The sequence below is a fragment of the Plectropomus leopardus genome, chromosome 8 (genome assembly GCF_008729295.1).
Source record: "Plectropomus leopardus isolate mb chromosome 8, YSFRI_Pleo_2.0, whole genome shotgun sequence".
Taxonomy (NCBI): Eukaryota; Metazoa; Chordata; class Actinopteri; order Perciformes; family Serranidae; genus Plectropomus; species Plectropomus leopardus.
This window is the reverse complement of record NC_056470.1, coordinates 32,778,592-32,799,649: the sequence shown is the minus strand read 5'-3', so window position 1 is coordinate 32,799,649 and position 21,058 is coordinate 32,778,592. Positions and strand designations below refer to the sequence as shown.

At 36.1% G+C, this 21,058-nt stretch overlaps 1 pseudogene; it reads left to right on the top strand.

The window, feature by feature from the left end:
• The first annotated feature begins 1,442 nt into the window (after positions 1–1,442).
• LOC121946814 lies at positions 1,443–16,824 on the top strand (annotated as a pseudogene).
• The last annotated feature ends 4,234 nt before the right edge of the window (positions 16,825–21,058 follow it).

Sequence of the window (21,058 nt, the reverse complement as noted above, 5' to 3'; positions counted from 1 at the left end):
TTTTCCCAAAAGAAATCAAAACAATTTGCTCTGACTTCTGATAGTTGAGCTCGTGACGTCCTGTAAGCATATCAACATGCTGAAGACGTTTCGCACATTAATGTCAGTTTCATGGTGTCGCTCATCTGTCATGTTAGATTCATCATCTGGAATCATGATTGTTTGTATTTTTTATGCTGATGCATCTAGTAAATGTTAAGATATTTCACAGGACAAGTGGAAACTTTGACCTGCCGGCGGCTCTAAAGGAAAAGTCAAGAGGTCGTCAAAGTAACTGAGCGTCTTCCTCTGAGGATCATGAATATCTGTGCAGAACTTAATGAGAATTCATCCAGTAGTTGTTGAGTTTCGTGTGACACGTGATTACGAAACAGAATCATCACTAATGTTATATTAACGCCTGCTTGGTCTCCTGTGAGAAAGGGATTCAAATCCAGGTCAGGTCAGGGGTGGGGAGGGAAATTGTCTTTGCATTTGGTTTCGTGTTGTTTGTTTCAAACCCTGACAGGAGAGAAGAGTCAGTGTTTGTCTCCACCTGGTGGCTGCAGCTCTGATCTCCCTCCTTTCTGCTGCTAGAGGGCGTCAGAAACACCTGCAGCAGCTGGACACAAATCTGGTGAGTTTTTCAGTCTTTTTCTGTGTGTGTGTGTGTGTGTGTGTGTGTGTGTGTGTGTGTGTGTGTGTGTGTGTGTGTGTGTGTGTGTGTGTGTGTGTGTGTTTGTGTGTGTTGTGTGTGTGTTTGTGTGTGTGTTGTTTTTGTTTTTTTGCAAATGCATGATTTAGGACCTTATGTGTTTATTGGGATTCTTTAAGCAGCTGCCGTGTGGTTATGAATTAAAGTGACATATTTTCATTTTTTAAAACAATTATCAAGATTTTGAATTAAAGCAAATGTAACCATAAATTGACCGTTACAATGTATGTGATCTATTATCTTTAAGGTCTGTTTAGATAGATAGATGACCTGACTCTGCTTAGTTCTCAGGTCTCATAATCAAAAACCAAACCTATAATGTTTTAAACGGACCATAAAGATACAGATCATATGCAAATTAAATGGCAGCATTGTCAAATTAAAAAAAAAAAAAATTAATTTGATATTTAACTCTTTGACCTTTTTTATTATATATATAAAAGTATCTTTGAGTACCTTGAATAGTGCTCTTTCAATGAATTATTATTATTATTATTATTATTATTACCTTTATTCATCCTTAGCCAGAGACGTTTTATGTTCTGACACTTTTATTTTGAAAGAAAACATTGAGTGTATAAACGATGACTTTAATTTTGTTGTGTGTTTTATTTTGGTAACCTGTCGGTGAGTCTCGTGCTTCCTGCTGATCCGGGATCAGCTCAGACTGTTCACCGTATAACCGGGTCACGTGACAGAAACAGGAGCCCGGTGTGGGACAGCACTGCGACTTTTGTCCTCCGGCTTGTCTCCTCCTCCTCCCGTACCTGTCCGGTGAGTCAACACAGGCGGAGGGACGATGTCCAACCTGCCGGATGTCCTCAGTCTCCGTGAACTCGGAAAACAGCATGAATGCCGGTAACACCGGAATGTAGTTTCGTCGGAAGTTTTTTGAAGTCTTAAATTGAAGAAAATGTCTCAGAGGAGGAAGATATTGTCCTTTCTGCGGACAGGTGAGTCAAATTTTATTTACGTCTCATTTCCTGTCGGTCAAACTGAAGGCGGTTTGCTTGTTTTTATTTTATGGCTCTTTCTCCTTCTGTTTTACTACAGTTAAGAGGAAACTATCGCTCTTCTGTCCAAGAATAATAACTTTTAATTAAGATGAGGGCTGGCTTTAACCCTTTCAAACCTGAGCTAATTAATTCCTTTAAAAACGTCGACGGAAAGAAATGAGCAACTTGAGAAGAAATGACCAAGAAATAAGCAAGAAATTAGTAAAAAAGTACAAAAACATTACCTGAAAAACCCAAAACAAACAAAAATCACAGGTAAGTTTTTTTTTTTAAAGAAAGAAACGAAATTACCTGAAAAAGCGCCAAAAAACATGGACAGAAGGCAAAACCCAAAACAAACAAAAAACACAGGAAAGTGAAAAAAAAACAATAATAAAAAGCAAGGAAATTACCTAAAAAGGTGCTCAAATATACAATAATTCTGTCAAACAATTTCAAATATTTAGTTGTGATAAATCTAAATATAGTTCAACTAAAATGTTACCGTAGCTGATAAAAACATAATAATTTTCTAAATTAAAAATCTAAAATCAAAAAATTCTTGCAATGTGCAGGATATGTCTTCCAGGTTGGTTATTGCATTTTCCGCCAAAATTTTTAAGGTTCACAGGTTAAAAAACAGTGAAAGGCCTGTGAATGCAGCTCGAGAAAAGTGATAGGAATAAACTGAATAACCTCAGTTTATGTTCTTGTTATCAACGGTTACCTGAAATGTGATTTCCTCCTCACACGTCCCCTGATTTATTTTTTATAACATTTTTTAAAAAGCATTTATAGAGTAACAAAGTTCATATAGACCTCATCGTGCTAAATGACATTTATCATTTCCTGCCGTATAACGTCCCCATAAAGATCTCACCGGATAAACATCCTAAAAACCATCCTAAATCCGAGCTGTGACTTTTTTCTCTCTAGGAGCTCCAGATTCGCTCCATATCAGATGGCTGCAATTTGATTATTTTCACATTTATTTAGGAATATGCTCCATTAAAATATAATTTAGTGGAATGACGGGTTCTTTGTTGTGTCAAAGTCTATTTTTAAGATCTGATTAATTGTATTGATATCACTGATATATTATTTGGTTTATATTCAGTGGCCACTTTATTAGGTACAGCTTTAAAATCTAATGCAACAGCATTAAATTCCACTTTTACTGAGATAAATATGTTCACTCATGATTGACACAGTCGGAGAAATTTTAATGTATCTGTATCTTCATTATAGAGGCTGTATAGCTGAACGTATGTCACAAAAATGTGTTTCTGATATTCTTTCATGCGTTTATATCTCAGTGTAATGCCGTCCTGTTTTCACTGCAACAATAGATTAGATTAGATTAGATTAGATTACATTCAGCTTTATCATCGTGGCACAGAGTGCAGGTACTGAGACAACGAAACACACTTCAGCATTTAACCGCTCCGCTCTCATTCTTTGCCAGTGTCTCCGAATGTCTGCTCCAGTCTCATTCTCCCCCGGTGTCTCCACTTGTGTCTGCCCCGCTCTTATTCTCCGCCGATATCTCCGAATGTCCACCCTGCTCTCATTCTTCGCAGGTGTCTCCGAAATGTCCCTTCCATTCTCATTCTCTGCTGGTGTCTCCACCAGCCATGTCCACTTCGCTCTCATTCTCATAACATTTTGGGGAATGTTTCACTCTGTAGTTCCACTAGAACTCAAACAGAACATTATTTTCGACATTATTTTTGTAAAATTCAAGTTGACATAAGAAGATAAGAGAGGAAAAAAAACAGAATATAAAAATGAAATTGATTTTGCTCTTGAAAATGACTTTCTTTTACAAAAATTTTCATTTTTCCACAGATTTTCCAGCTTTTTGTCTGAAATGTCGTTTTTTTAACAAATGCATAAATTAAATCCATCTGTACTCACCACATCTCAGCCTTTCATACCCTCAGATCATCACAAACAAACAAAAAGAAATGATCGGTTATTGGTATGTTATTGGCCACGAGAAGCTGGAAATTATCGGTATCGGTTGAAATAATCATTATCATGCATCACTGATTGAAATATAAATAATCAAGAGAATTACACATATAGTTTCTTATTTTTAATAATATTTAATAATCCTCCCCAACTAATTTTCAGATAATTTACTTTTCACCTTAACGCCTTTTTTAAAAAATTTAAAAAATTTTTTTTTTGCAGTTTGCAGGACATTTCTTGCAAAAATGCTCATTGTGTTTTTTCTTGTTTTTTAAAAAAAATAATCACAGGTTTTAGAGGTTTGAATTCTAATGAAATGCGTCTAAATGCAACACAAGAAAACAGATGTCTATTCAGGGGTTAAAATGTTTGAAGACGCCAAAAATACCTTTGCAGAGGAGAAACATGCTGATATTATAACATCATTTTGCAAAGTAAACTCAGACTAAGGTTTTTTCTCCTTTTTCTCTTATCCTTTTTAATGAGTCGATTAATCTGGTTTGTGTCTGATGAAATAATGCTGCTGTCTTCACACCGGGCTTCGGGGGGGTGGATTATGTTTTTTTTTCTCATGGCTCTGTGTGTGTGGAGGATTTTGTTTAGTTGAAGTTATAATCTCAGTTTAATGACCTGTTTGCAGTCAGAGAGCCGCCTCCGGAGAACATCCACATCTCCTGTCTGCCTCCCAGCGTTCCCACAGATCACCAGCCACAACAAACTGGAGAACCAGGTGAGGACGTTTGTTTTGTCGACACTTTTTGTTTTTGTTGTGCGTCCGGAGAAATGGCTCCTCTGACACTGAAGCATCACGCTCTTTTTTTTTCTTCTCTTAAACCAGAACAAACTGTTTGTGTTCATTATTTTAATAACCGACTCTGTGTGTGCAGCGCGGCTCAAAGGATTTTAAATGCCATCTTTAATTCAGATGGAGGTACCAAAACAATAATTAATAATAATAATAATTAAAATTTTGTTTAGATATTAATGGGGACCAGAGGATAAAACCTAATCCTTGACATCAACTAGTAATATTGATTCTTTATATTTTATTTTTATTTTAATGATCACCAATAAAAATTGATACATTAAAATGTGTTTTTACTTTCTAAAACCTCAGCGAGCTATTTTTAATTTTTTTTTTTATTTATTTATTTAAATATGAGAGTCTTGTATTAACATTTAATTTTGGTTTAGTTTGCAGTTAAGATTTGAGTTATATATGTTAATCTTATATCTGTCTCTAAAGGCTCAACTGTGCTGCAAAAACCATTTTTAATATCTCAAACAGGAAGATTTATTTAGTATATTTATCAAATATAATAAAGATTTTGTTCTGCTAATGAACAGCAACTTTCTTTTTCAATGCTGTTATCGGATGTGTAAAAGTGTCGGAGTTGTTTGTGTTTACTGTCATGTGAGATTAGTGTGTGATGTTGTTTACGTGATGCTTCATGTTTCAGTCGATGGCGTGGAGGGAGAGAAAGCCGTGATCCCGACCACACACACACACACAGTGTCCTCCCCGTCGGTCTTCCAGCAGAAACAGAACAATGAACCTGTTTCCAGTACTTACTTTGACGAGCGTGTCCCTGTCCCCGAGGACGGCGGCGAGGTAAATCCACGAGTCTGTCATGTTTATTCATTTATTTATTTAATTTTCTATTGATTTATTTAACCAGAAAAACCTCTTGACATTAAAAAATCTCCTTTTTAAGAGTGTCCTGACCAAGATAGGCAGCAACATAAGTTAAAGACAGACAACATGGAACAAAAATACAAAATCAAAATACACAACTCCAAAACAAACAATACAAAACGCAGGAAGAACACAAAATAAAGTTAAAAATAAAGTTTGACATCATCGGCGTCACAGCTCGTGTTTCTGTCTCTTGCAGAGGTGTTTCAGCTTCGGTAAGCTGTGGGCCTTCACTGGGCGGGCTTTCTGATGAGCATCGCCTACCTGGACCCAGGAAACATCGAGTCGGACCTGCAGTCTGGGGCTAAAGCTGGCTTCAAGGTAACTAAAATAATGCTTCGACTACAACGGCTGACACTGACTGTTGTGTTAACTAAACACCACTTTTCTTTCACTTGATTATGAATGACCCGATGAAGTTATAAGTATGATTTTTAATCTGGATGTTTGCAGATGTTGATATAACGTGATATGACAAATATTAAATAATCTGTCTGATGTTCAGTGTTTCACTGTTTAATCATCACATGAGAACAAGCTTTTCATGGGTCAGGCTTTATTTTAATGTTCCTAAATTTCTAATATGGAGGTTTCATTTGAGATGCTACGAGATTTGGTGCTTAGTATAGTTATAATACAGAGAAAATTTATTCTGTAGACCTCCAGTTAATTAGTTGCAGTTAAATGCTATGCTAACATAGCAAATAAAGAATCTTACAATTTTAAGAAATAAGAACAAGGAGACGCAGGATCAGTAAAGACACATCTGTGTCTTTTATCTGCACATCTGTAAATTATGATTTATTCTTTCAAAGGTCACATGATCTCTCTGTAAGAACCGACGAGGACAAAATGAGCTTGTTTGCTTTTAATCAGGAGAGACTGTAAATAATGTGAGCGTGGTGGCAAATATAAGCTCCTGGGAATAACTTGACCAGGAGGATAAAAACAACATTTAATTACAAAATAAACACCTTCTTAGCAAACGTTTGATTATCCTGTCCTCTCCTCTCACGCTGCTGTTTGTTCGGTTTCACTCATTTAAACGACTTCCTGAGGGACGGGTCACTTCTGGTCTCTCCCTGCGTCTCTCTGACAGTAAAGATACTCGATACTGCAGGTCAAAGTTTAACAAAGGCGAACTTTGGCCTGCAAAGACTGGAAACACATTCTTGAATTAATTAGTGCAGAAGTCGAACAACAGAACTACATCAGCCAACGATCAATCACAGAAACAGTGAAAGATGACATAAAGTTATTTTCTCTTCTCTCCTCTTGCTGTCTGTGAACGTTGCCCTTATGTTTTTAACCCTTTCAAACCTGAGCAAATTGGCCTGACTCCTTTTAAGAACGTAAGAAGACGGCAATGAGTAACTTTACAAAAATGACCCGAAATGTTTGCAAGAAATTACAATAGAATTACCTAAAAATCTGCAAAACAAAAAAAGTTTTAAAAAAAATCAAACAAGGAAATGACCTGAAAAAAATTTACCAAAAATAGATTTTTTTTTTCTATAACACAATTTAAATAATAATACTTAAGTTAATCAGAAACACCATTTTATGGAATTTTTCCCACTTTTTTCCCTAATAATTTTCTCTCTCTCTCTCTCTTTTCTTTTTTCAGTTCAAAATACCAAAAAATTTACAAAACAAAAACAAGGAAAAAAAAATCTAACAAGGAAATGACCCAGAAAATTGTACTAATACTTAAGTTAATTATAAACACTATTTTATGGATTTTTTTTTGTAAATAATAATTTTCTCTCTGTTTTCTTTTTCATTTCATTTTTCATCATCTTTTACTAATTTCTTGCTTGCATTTTGTATTGCCTTTTCAAAGACATTTCAAAGGTTTAGATGCTTGTGAAAGCTGAGTTACTCATTCACATATTCTTCTCTTTTTCAGAAAAAGTGAGTATGAAAAGCGATTTGTTTGTCACAAACACTGCACACTAACCAGCGTCCCTCAGAAGTGTTTAAAATCCTCTTTTGAAACTGTGAGATCGTCTGACAAAGTGAACATAAATGCAGGTTAATTATCACGGCTCTTTGTAACGGTTCAGCACACAGAGACTCGGCCGCAGGACTCAGAGGCAGAGCAGTTTAAAGAAATCGGTCGCTCGCTCTGTGAGATGTTCACAGCTCTCGATCAATCAGTGAAACAAGACTGGAGCGCAAAAACCGGGTAGTTTATTAATCGATCGGACAGAAGACCGAAAAAACAGCTGGTATATATACAGCATATGAACAGGGTCGGGTAGTAATGGATTACATGTGAGATCGGGGATTACGTAATCAGGTTACCAAAAAAAAGTATAATTACATTGGAAAAAATCTTCAAAATGTAGCAATTTGAACCTTTAGGGACTGTTAATGCACGTTTAAGATTTATATACTGAGGAGACTGATTTGGAAACTGTGCGTTTTTGGGATAAGCACAACGGTTTGATTTTCAACGTTGGGCTCAAACAGAGAGAGGAAAAAAATGCATTTACAAATACATTCATTTGAAATTTAAACTGCTTAGTTTTTACCTTCCTTTTTTGTTTTTGTTGTTGTTGTCTTCTTGCTTTTTATTATTATTATTTTTAATGTTGTTTTATTCTGGGTTTTTAACAAGGATTTATTATTATATTACATATTATATATTAATATTATTATTACTATTTTTTAAAAAATTTAATCAAAACTGTAATTATTAAAAAATAAAATAAAATAACAATAATCTTTATTTGTATAGCACCTTTCATACAAGTAATGCAGCCCAACGTGCTTTACAAAAAAGAAATTGCATGTACCAAGTGCTTCACATCAAAACACATAAAAGACAAAAAGACATAATAAAACCTGCAGGTAAAAATAAAATAAAATCAAAATAGAATACATAGAATGCGTCTTAAAATGGATAAAACCTACATGATAAAACAAGTAAAAGTAAGATAAAAGAAGGATACAAACTGACACAGAATGCAGAACATAAGATGGAAAATAAAATAAAACCCACTGACCTTATAGATAAAAAAAATAAGCACAAAAATAGAGTATATAAAATGCAGAAAATTAAGGAAAATACAACATCTTGAGAAATAACAAAACTCGCTCTCGTGTGCTCAGAAAAGCATTTCTTTTTCCTCAGAGTGACTCAGCTCAAACTCCTCACGGCAGATATTTTGGGCTCAGTTTCAGGTTCCTGTTACTGACATGTGCACGCTGGCTCACTGTAACTGGAAATGATCCATCACTGACGAATCGTGTTTCACCTGTTTCACCAACTCAGACTGTCTGTGCCTCCTCAAAACTTTTACAGCATTTACTTCCCCTGATATTATATTATCCTGTGATTGTGTTATATTTTTAACTTATCATCATTACTTTTAATATAGGTCTTGTTTCAGTTTTCCTTGTGTGACTATTTTATGCACTTTTATATACTTTATATCTGTTTTAAATTCAAGAGTTTGACTTTTATTGGGATTCTACCTGTTTTATATGAGCTCAACTCCTTTATTAGCGTCTTATCAGCTCATACACACGGTGATTTTTTTTAATCTTAATTTTTATCTGCTTATATGAGCCTAATTCTTTGATCTACAATTTACTTACTTATTTATGAAACTGTCTTTTTGTGCTAGCACCCCCATATGTTCATGTACGCACTGCTATTCTTACGTTCTTAATTTTGGTATGTCATAAGGCGGGGCGAGGGAGGGGCTAGATGGGTTTCTGATATTTTGTTTTTATTCTGTAAATATTCTAATCTGGAAAACACTTTGTTCTTCAGCTTGAAAAGTGCTATATAAATTAATATTATTATTATTATTTAATATTTTTTTTTTTTTTTTATTATTATTATTATTATTATTATTATTATTACTTCTACTGCTGTTATTTTTATTACAAAATTTGTGAAATTCATTCACACAAATGTGAGTTTGTTTGTTTGTCAGTTTGTACAAAGGACACAATTTTTTAAAAATTATTTGTGGATATAATTTAACAAACTCAGAATCATATTGTCTTATTGTTCTCTTATTGTTCTCTTATTGTTCTCGTCTGTCAGCTCCTCTGGGTGCTGCTGGCCGCCACCATCATCGGCCTGCTGCTGCAGCGGCTGGCGGCTCGGCTCGGCGTCGTCACCGGGATGCACCTGGCCGAAGTCTGTAACCGCCAGTACCACACGGTGAGTTCTGAAAACACTCAGCATGTTCTTTTTATCAATAATATTTTAGTAATTTTACATTGACAAACAAAAAAATAGCATCATTGTAACTGCATCATTATACAGCCAGCTCTGAGCTCTGCTGTTACAGTCGCTGCAGCTGTTGGATTATGGGATCAAAACCTTCAATTAAAACCACATGTGAGCTGAAGATATAAATAAAAAACTGTGAGAACATGTGTTTAATGTAAAGTTCATCCAGAGTGAGATAATTAATAATATATTTATAAATCCTGATGGTGTAAAAATGTCTCTGCTTCCTGAATACCCGAGGTGAAACTGCTGTTAACCTCAATGTTTAAAAATCACTCTTCTGTTCTCCGTTTCTGCTGCACGCAGTTTAAGAGGTCGCAGTATATGTGAGAGCAAATGTTCAGGGAGCTACATGAGCGAAGCGCTTTCTTAAGATTACAGTTCAAACAGTTTTGTAGTTGTGGGTTAAGTTTTTGTTGTGCTCAGGCGAGGGGTCGACAGATTATCGGGCTGATATTTGGCATTTTGCTGATTGTCTGTATCAGCGTTTTATTTTAATGATCAACAATAAAATGAATTAATTAAAAAGTGCAAAGAAAGTGTCGGCATGCGGGGAACTTTTACTTTGTGAAAACCTCAATGACCTATTTAAAGAAAATCTTTTAAAATATATTATTTTGTATTTGAATTTTCACTGAACTTTATGAAAAAAAGTTGCAGAGAACTTGCTGTATATGATGTTAAAAGTTTCAGTTTAAACATTTGTTTAAGGCATTTAAACAAAGTTTTGTCTTGGAGTTTGTTATATTCCAAATTCTAAATTTCAACAGAAATATTTTCATTTTTATTTTAAAAAAGGTTCCAAATTATTGGTCTCATTAAGTACTTATAATCTGTATCGGCCCTTAAAAACCAAATATCGGTCGACTCTTAGTTTATACCTAAATTAGGCGTGTGTCCTCACACAACAAGTCAAATGGGTGCAAACAAGGACAGACCATAATAATTTAAGTTTTACAAGCAAATTAGCACCTAATTGTGAAATTCAGTCACTATTAAACACTTAATTTACAGTAAATTCTACTGAGTTAAATGCACTGAAATATTTCACTTTGAAAACCCACTAAATCTGAAGTTGTGTGATTTAAATTCCCCGCTTTGAAATTTCCAGAATGTAATTTTAGAGGTGCAGTGTTTAGGATGTCGGGGGATATAGAATAGAATATAATAGAAATACTTTATTAATCCTAACCGAGCAGCAACTGAATAAAATATTTATGAAACAGGCAAAATAATGCAAGTATATATACAAAGGAAGGTACTTAACGTAGAATAAAATAGAATAGAATAAAATAAAATAACAATAATAATAAAGACATGTACAGTATGTACAGAGAACAAACAACAAACAAAAAAAAGATTAAAAAGAGAAATAAAAAAGAAAAAATAGGTGTGCATCGGCAGAACTGAAATATAATATAATAAGTATGTTTTCTTTAGTGTATAATCAACCGAAAATAATCAAGCATCCAGTAAAACAGGCTAAAATGAATAAATAAATAGTCAATAAATAAATAAATAGGTAAAATTCCATTTTAAAAATGTCTTGGATACTTAATTAATTCTGATATGTAATATTGATACTAAGCTGCGTCACCTGTCCAGGTGCCTCGGATCATCCTGTGGTTGATGGTGGAGCTCGCCATCATCGGCTCAGACATGCAGGAGGTCATCGGCTGCGCCATCGCTTTCAACCTTCTCTCCTCCGACAGGTGACGTAAACAAACATTCATTCAGTGACCGCTGTGGTGGGTAAAGTATTCAGATACTTTGCCTAAGTAAAAGTACTCATAAAATACTGTTCACCCACAGGATCCCTTTATGGGGCGGCGTCCTCATCACCATCATCAACACGTTTTTCTTCCTCTTCTTAGACAAATACGGTAGGTTGTGTTTGTACTCTTACAGTGAAATATGTCGCCACAGCAACAAACGAAACCTCATTTTTGTGTCTGCAGGTCTCGGAAGCTGGAGGGTTTCTTCGGTTTGCTCATCACCATCATGGCCATCACCTTCGGATACGAGGTACAAGTACTCACATATCTGCACACATGACTGAGTAAAGATACGTCAAACATGTTTTCCACAATGTTTCTCCTCCTCTTCAGTCGACTTTTTATAACATCCAGCGTCAGAGCTAAATAAGACACAGACACATCAGTGATCCACGAACTTTGACAGAAAAAATAACCACAGGTGATTTATATATATACATAAACACACGAAAGGGGGTAAATGATAATAAATAAATAAATAAAAAAGAAAAGAAAAGAGAAAAAAAATATTTAAATTAAATGAAGATAAATTATATTAAAAAACATTTTAAAAAAATATATATATATACACACAAAAGGGGGTAAAATGATAATAAATAAATAATATAAATAAATAATAAAAAAGAAAAGAGAAAGAAATACTTAAATTAAATAAAGATAAATTAAATAAAAAAACATAAAAAATATATATATACACACACAAAGGGGTAAAATGATAATAAATAAATAATATAAATAAACAAAAAAAGAAAACAACAGAAGAAAAATAAAAGAAAGTTAAAATGAAAATGAATTAATTTTTTTTTTAAAAACATGAATATATAAACAAAAACTTCAGTAAATGTCATCTGGCTCTGAGGCCACCAGAATCTCATCTGAACAGTACTTTCTTTGTACAGTTATTGTCTTGAAGCTGGCATTGAAAAACAAAGGCTTCTCCAAGTATTAATTAAATTTCTTTTGGCATGTTCAGTACTTTTTTTTCTTGTGTCAATCCACTTTATTGCTCATATTTTTTATGGACTGAGATGTTACAATTTCCTCATCAGTGTTTCATTGAGTTAATAGCTACATGAATACTGAACTGAATCTCAAAAAGGATTTTCAAATCATTAAATTCTGTTTTCATGTGTTTTTTACGGAGCGTCCTCACTTTGTCAGAATCGGGTTATTACGACTTCCTTTGAGCCTCCTCTCTGGTTTAATTTGAACGTCACAAACATCTGATGAACTGCTATCTCTGCCAGTATGTGATGGCGAGTCCAGACCAGGGCCAGCTGCTGAAGGGGATGTTCGTGCCGTACTGCGAGGGCTGCGGGCCGGTTCAGCTGGGTCAGGCCGTGGGCATCGTGGGAGCCGTCATCATGCCTCACAACATTTACCTCCACTCTGCTCTCGTCAAGGTGCGATGGATATACAGTGTTCCCCTTTTTTAAATTCAATTTTATTAATCTGCTGCATGAAACAAATCTGTCACGTGTCCAAATGTCGCCACAGTCTCGAGAAGTGATCGATCGAACAAGAAAGAGGTGAAAGAGGCCAACAAGTATTTCTTCATCGAGTCGACCATCGCGCTGTTCGTCTCTTTCCTCATCAACGTGTTCGTGGTGGCCGTTTTCGCCAAGGCTTTCTACGGACACACGAACCAAGATGTGGTGAGTGTCTCTCTGCAGCCGCTCTCGTGACAAAATAAGAGTGAAACATGAAAAATGTGTTTTCTTCGGCTGCTGTGCTGCAGATGTGTGTGTTATTTTTCATTCCAGTACAGCGTCTGCAATCAAACAGGAAGTCCTTATTTAGAGATTGCAGATCTGTTTCCTCTCAACAATGAAACTCTGGAGGTGAACCTTTACAAAGGGGTGAGTTTCACTATGCAGCTAGTGCCACAGAGCAGTTTAACCCTTTGAAACCTGGATCAGCATCACTTTTCTTGTGCTCCTCTCGGACGCCTTTTTATTATGAGTATTTAAACCTTTGAAGCCCAAACTGATTTTATTTCTTTCAAAAACATGGGGAACAAACCTGATGAGCACCTCGGCAAGAAATCGAATCAATCAGACTTTACTTGTCTAGCACTTTTCATACAGATGAACTGTAACACAGTGCTTTATACAGTGAAACCAAAATCTACCCTCACCCCCTAAAACACACATGCACACACACGCACACACACACACGCACACACACACACACACACACACACACACACACACATGCAAAAGCAAATAAAAACACAAGAAACTGTACTCATTAAAACCGGGAGTTGAGGAAACGCTACCATAAGTGAGAAAAACACCAGAGCAGGATAACAAAAGGTAGTAAATAAAAAGTAAATAAATAAGGAAGAAGATAAAACGATAATAAATAACATAATAATATAAATAAAAATAAATAGATAAATAGGTAGATGGATAAATAAGCAAATAAAGTGTTCCACATATTGCAAAAAAAATAGATTTAGAAAAAATTACAGAGAACAATATTTAAAATTATGATAATTACACATTTAAAATTGTATGTAATTATATTTTTTAAGCAGTTTTTTTTAAAGTTTTTCCTTTTTTCCACTTTATTGTTTTGTTTTTTTATTTTGTTTTTGCTAATTCTAGTTACATAAATAAACTTTTGAATGCAGGACTTTTGCTTGTATATGAGTATATCTACATGGTGATATTGCTACTTTTACTGAAGTGAAAGAGTACTTCTTCCACCGCTGCATGTGGGTTATGCTCCCAAATCTCTACACTTCCTCTAAAAAGTACCCGTTTGTGACGCAGACTTTCTGTTTTGGAATCGAAAAAATGTTACAAGAAAAAAGTGTTACGCTCTCCACCAACTCCTGAGGGAAATATCTGTCTGTTTAGCTGCTAAATGCTCCACAGTATAGTTTAGTTTTAGATCTTTATTTTGAACATGTAAAAAATAAAATAATCATAAAAAAAAGTCAGAAAAACAACACCAGGATGCCCATCAGACAAATTCAGTAAACAACATAATACTGTAAGTATTTCAAGTCCAAAAAGGAGTAAGATGAAGTACCCCCCCTCTTTTTTTTTCCATAGTAATACTTTTAAACTGGTGGTGTTCCTGCCAAAACAATGAGCTGAAAGATGCTAAAACGCTGTTTAGTGGAGGCAAAAGTGGGTTAGGTGCGCGTGTTTTTAGAGGCTCTGTGGGAGTTTTTTCTGGTGACGTAACGCTGCTGAGGTTTTGTTGACCGTCTGATCGTCTGTTGCCGTGTTTGTTTGCAGGGAGTGGTGCTCGGCTGTTTCTTTGGCCCTGCAGCGCTCTACATCTGGGCCGTGGGGATCCTCGCAGCTGGTCAGAGCTCCACCATGACGGGAACGTACTCCGGCCAGTTTGTCATGGAGGTCAGTGCAGGAGGGAGGAATCAGCCGTGCACAAAAACACACATGAAGCACAAAGAGTAGAAGTATCATTGTTGTCCTCTACCTTCATCACAGTCGCACATCAGTCTGTTGTTTTACTGAAGTTTTTGCATCAGTTGTGTCTTAGTGTTGGTAGCTTTACATCAAAATCTTTAATGTGGGATCATGTTTTGTTTATTTAACCCTTTGAAACCTGGGCAAACTGGTTTGATTTGTTTCAAAAACAGGAGAGGGGGCAACATGCAGTTTAAGAAGACGTGGCTCAAAAGTTAGTGAAAAATTAATTTTAAAAAGGCTTACAAGAAAATAAGCTAAAAATCAGCAAGAGAATATATTTTCAAAAATAATGGTGAAAAAAGTGAATTAAATAGGGCTGAAAAAAAATCAGAATTTTTTTTTCTATTTTATTATATTTCTTTCTGTGCCATAATTTTAGATGTGAAATTATTGTAATTATTTATATCATTTTTAAGACATTTTTACCTTTTTTTTTTTTAAAACCTTTTTTTAATGTAAGTTTCTTTCACATTTCACTATTTCTTCTTTTGCAATTTATGGATATTTCTTACCGAGTTGGTTATTGCTTTTCAAAAGAAATTAAACCAGGTTGCTCAGGTTTCATTGAGTCAAATAGCTTGTTTTAGGCATGTGAACGCAGTGCAAGAAAACCACTGATGATCCAGGTTTCAAAGGGTTAAGTGAGGTAATTATAGAAGGTGTCAGGTAGATTTATTGGTCTTTTTTTTTAAAAAAAAAAAAAACGCAAAATAACATTTATCCTTGATCCTGCTACATCTTTGGAGTTGAAGGTTGCGTTAATTAAAATCACACACTGTTTGCAAATAAATCCGTTTTTCTTGTGTTTTCCTGCCGTCAGGGTTTCTTGAACCTGCGCTGGTCGCGTTTTGCTCGGGTGTTGTTGACCCGCTCCATCGCCATCACTCCCACCCTGCTGGTGGCCATCTTCCAGGACATTCAGCACCTGACGGGCATGAACAACTTCCTCAACGTGCTGCAGAGCATGCAGGTCAGGCAGGCGTGGAAACTGGTTCACTGGCAGCTTAAGCCACACCTCTCCACCTTTGCTGCTTTTTCTGTCTTTACATCACCAAAATGTCATCACTTTTTACCTAAAAAAAGTGCTTTTCAATGAAATTAAAATATGCAAGCAAGCAGGACTGTGTTTCAATAGCTAACTCCATTTTGAACCAGCACAAACAAATAAAGGCTGGACAAAAAAAACATGTTCATGACGAATTTGAAAAAAAATTTAGTTTAATGTACATTTCTGCAATAGTTATTCCATCAGCGCATTAACCTTTTGATACCCGAGCAAGCTGGTTTGATGAGAACGATGAGCGCCTTAACGAGAAATGACCCAAACAGCAAGAAATGAATAAAAAGTTAGAAGAAATGTACCTGAAAATAGAAAAAAAAATTGAAAGAAAATTACCTCAAGGAAGTTTTAAAGAAAAAATTTAAAAATGTAATAATTAAGGCAATTATATTATATATTGCTAAAATTTTATAATTCACCCCAGCTAATTTTCAGATTATTTCCTTGTTACTTTTTTTTTCATTCCTTGCTGAGTTGCTCATCATGTTATGAAATCAAACCAGTTTTCTCAGGTTTCAGAGATTTGAATGCTGGTGAAGAAAACTGATGTCGATCCAGCCGTTAAAGCGTTAAAGCAACTACAAGAAACTTTTCATTTTGTGTTGATTTCAGTGGCCCCGGCGGACAAAAGCGAGAGTTTTTCCACGAGCAGCACAGCCTCATGTTGTAAAGAAGAAGGCCACTATTTGAGAATTTAGGAGGTCTTCAGTGAGATCAGGATATATTCATTCAGCTGACATTTCCAAAACATTCATTCGTCTTTTCAGCCTGTCTCTGTAGGAATGACAACCTCGTTTCTCTCATTAAATGGTTTAATATATCACAGATTCATTTTTCTCTCACAGTTGCCATTTGCCCTCATTCCCATCCTCACTTTCACTTTCACCAGTTTGCCGTCTCTCATGAATGAGTTTGCCAACGGATTGTAAGTTTATCTCCAACATAAAGACACAAAGACAAATGATGATTGTTTGTCCTTTAAACGCAATCATTGTCTCTTGTCCTGCAGAGTCTTTAAGATCGGAGGAGGCATCGTGATCTTGATCGTGTGTGCCATCAACATGTACTTCGTCGTGGTCTATGTGACCGACCTCAACAGTGTGTGGCTGTATGTGCTGGCGGCGCTCCTCTGCATAGCATACCTGACATTTGTGGGATATTTGGTAGGTAACATTTGGAGAGCAGGTTTAAGTTGTTCCACTGCAAAACCTAAAACCGGTTTCAGCAGCTTCAACCACTCAGACAGCACAGACCGTGTCAGAAGATACAGTCACAGAAGATACAGAGCTGCACGCTCTACAAATTTAGATTTGTTTTGTCCTAATGAACTGGAAAAATATATAACCCCTTTTCATGCACTGTGGTTAAAAGTTTCATGTAAAACAAGAGGAAAATCTTATTTATCAGAATAAAAAAAAAATTGATGAACTTTGGAAACAGTAAAATGTCTCTTAAATTAACACGTACCAATCAGGAAGAGATGTAAAATGGGTCAAAAGGACAAAGTCAGAAAACACATAAAACAACTAGAAGAAGACACAGAAAGGGTAAAAAAAAAAAAAAAAAGGTGTAAAACGGCTGCAAATAGACACAAAGAGACTCACGAAGACTAAGAAAGATACACAAAATGACCACAAACACACAAAGAAACTACAAAAAGACCACAAAGAGACATAAAGCATTTACAAAGAGATTCAAAATGACTACAAAGAACTAAATGCAAAGTAACTAAAAAGAGGCGTAAAGCAACCACAGAGAGACACAAAATGACCACAAAGAGAAAAACAAACGACAAAGAAATGACAGACTTTCAAAATGACTGCGCAGAGAAACAAAATTACTACAAAGAGATGCAAAGCAGCTTAAAAGAGACACAAAACGACTGCAAAGAGACAGAAAGCATTAACAAAGAGACCAAGGAGCTACCAAGAGACTCAAAATGACGACAAAGAGACACAAAATGGTCCAAAGAGACACAAAATGACCACAAAGAGGTGCAAAACAGCTACAAGGAGACACAGCAGCAACTACAGGGAGACTCAAAATGACCACAAAGAGACACAAAATGCCTTCAAAGAAGCAGCCACAAACACGGCCAGAACGACTACACACAGATGCAAAACGACCACAAAAACTGAGCCAAACAACCAAGACACAAAAAACTGTTAATAACATAACCACAAAGTAATGTGTAACAACTGCAAAAAGATGCAAAACAGCTTTGAAATGCGTGTGGCGGGGTCTTCTGCATGTCTGTCCCCAGCGGCCCTTTGTCTAATTCGTCCATGGCTGCAAGAATTAATCGATTAGTCAAACCATGGAAAATTAATCTGCAACACTTTTAGTAATCAGTTTATCATTGACTTTTTTAAAGCAAAAATAAACTTCTTCCATCCTCTAAATTGTCAGTATTTGCTCTTTGTCGTTGCGTAAAATTATGATCTTTTACTGCAGGTTTGACAAAACAGCTGATGTTTTTTTTTCATGTTATAATTTCTTTTGTTTATTAGTTTCTGTTTTTAATGTGTTGTTGTCGCCTGTTCTTACATGTTGGGATACTTCCTTTGAATGCAACTTTCAAATTAGAAAAAGTAAATAAATACATTTAAATTATACAGTTAAATCGAAAATGAAAGTGTCGTCACATCACACAGCAGTTATAGTTCACTATTTGAAGCTGGACCTCATACAGGATTTGTGATCTCTGTCTGATGAATCAGCAGATTGATTTTTGATCACTGTGTGTGTGTGTGTGTGTGTGTGTGTGTGTGTGTGTGTGTGTGTGTGTGTGTGTGTGCGTGCGCACGCGCGCTGCAGGTCTGGTTGTGTCTGATCGCTTTGGGAGTTTCCTGCCTGGATCCGTCCAACAGGAGAGGCAACGACACGACCATCCTGATGGGAGCAGCAGCCGGAGTTTGACTCCTGAATCAAGCGTGGACGTTAATTTCAAAGGTGCAGCTGTGAGCAACTTGACTGACCTTTTACTGTTTTTCTCTTCCAGCACATTTTATGTAGATGGAAAAGATGATTTTATTCAGTAATGAAGAAACATATTGTCTATATCTTGAATCACACCTCAATAACCGAATATATAAAACAATCCTGATGTGTTTTGCAACACTGTCGGGTTTACAGGTGTGAGTGAGGTTTTTACAAGTTATTTTAGTAACAGCTATTAAAGGTGTAGTTTGTAGGATTTAGTGGCAACTAGTGGTAAGATTGCAGAACCTAAACTTCTACTGCTGAGACGGATTTGTCCTTTCTGGGCCACTGTGGAAACTTGGCGGACGAGGACCTGCTCCCCATGTAGATATAAACGTCTCATTCCAAGGTAACAAAAACAGCTTTTATTCTTAAGTGATTACACACTGAAGAAAGTAGACATTATTTATGAATTTGTATATACACTTTCTGCACAAAGATTCCTCTAAATCCTACACGCTTAACCTTTAAAAATCAGATTACTAAATTAAAACTACCTCCTCGATGTGGGTAAAGCAAGAGAACAGGGACAGTTTCCTTTCGTTCACTTAAATGAAAGCGTCAACAGTAGGACAAAGTGAGTCACACTGCAAATTGTTTTTGTTCTTTCAGTATACATAAGGTGCCAGAGTGCATAAATCAGCATCAAAATAGAGCTTGTTTATCAAAAAACGTGCCAATGAAGGATCCCCCACACCCACTGACAGAGGTCCTAGCTAGCCCTTAATGTTTTAAAATCCAAGAAACATCATTGAAATCCTTGAAATGTCCTGAAATCCTTGAAGTGGTTCACACTGCAAATAGTTTTTGTACTTTCAGTATACATAAGGTGCCAGAGTGCATAAAAAAGCATCAAAAAAAGTGCCAGTGAAGATCGGATCGTCTGGAGCCCTCAACAGAGGTCCTAGCTAAGCCCTTAATGTTAGAAAATCCTTTAAATCCTAGAAATGGCCAAAAATACAAGAAATTTCCTAAATTCCTTGAAATGTCCTAGAATCTTAGAAATGTCCAAAATCCAAGAAACATCCTTAACTCTTAGAAAAGTCCTAAACATCCCAAAATTTTAGAAATGTCCTAAATTTTCAAGAAATGTCTTAAAATCCTAGCATGTCCTAAATTCTAAGAAATGTCCTAAAATCCTAGAAACAACCTAAATTCCTAGAACTATACCAAAATCTTAGAAACATCCTAAAATCCTAGAAATCTCCCAAAATCCTAGAAATGTCCTAAATTCTAAGAAATGTCCTAAAATCCTAGAAATGTCCTAAATTCCAAGAGATGTCCTAAAGTCTTAGAAATGTCACAAATTTCTAGAAATGTCCCAGATTTCTAGAAATGTCCTAAATCCTAAGAAATGTCCTAAAATCCTAGAAATGTCCTAAAATCCTAGAAACATTCTAAAATCCTAGAAATCTCCTAAAATCCCAGAAATGTCCTAAATTCTAAGAAATGTCCTAAAATCTCAGAAGTGTCCTGGAATCTTAGAAATGTCCTAAAATCCCAGAAATGTGTATGGAGCTGCTGCTCGGGTCATTTTGAAAAGTATCTGTGCTGCTGAGGGCTGAATTTAATGCTCTTTAAGTGCAGTTCCTCTCGTGGCCACGATGAGGCGCTGCAGGACACCAAAGCGTCCCCTCTGATACAGTAAATGTCTCTCTGCCAGCTCTGAACAACACATTAAATGACACCGTGCGTTACATCACCCCTCGTGTGTTGCTCTGGCTGTGCAGGGACAGCAGGATGGTGTCAAACAAAACAAACTAAATAAGCGTCAGCGGTTTGAAACGTTCCGTACAGTCGGATGTGTCTGACATGTCTGTGGTGGTGGTATGTCTCGCAACTATTGTGTAACTGAAAGCAATCGCTGCTGGTTTCAGTGCTGCTTGAATTCCAGTCCTGAAGTGCTTCAGTATTTGCAAAGCCGAGGAGAGGCGGACGGACAGGTTTTTCTTTGCATTGTGGCGGGGAACTTTTCTTTTTTTTCCCCTGTCATGGAGGCAGAGTTATGTAAGAGGGGAGAGTCTTCCCACCGCCCCTCTCTGTTTTTGTTTTTCTCAATGAGCCAATGTCTCCCTGCCTAGGCCTCACAGCCTGTCCAGTAGGCCCCTTTCCTGGAAACATAGCCTAGCAGAGGCCACTCAGGGGCAGGCCTGTGAGCTGGGGAGGAGAGGAGGGAGAGGG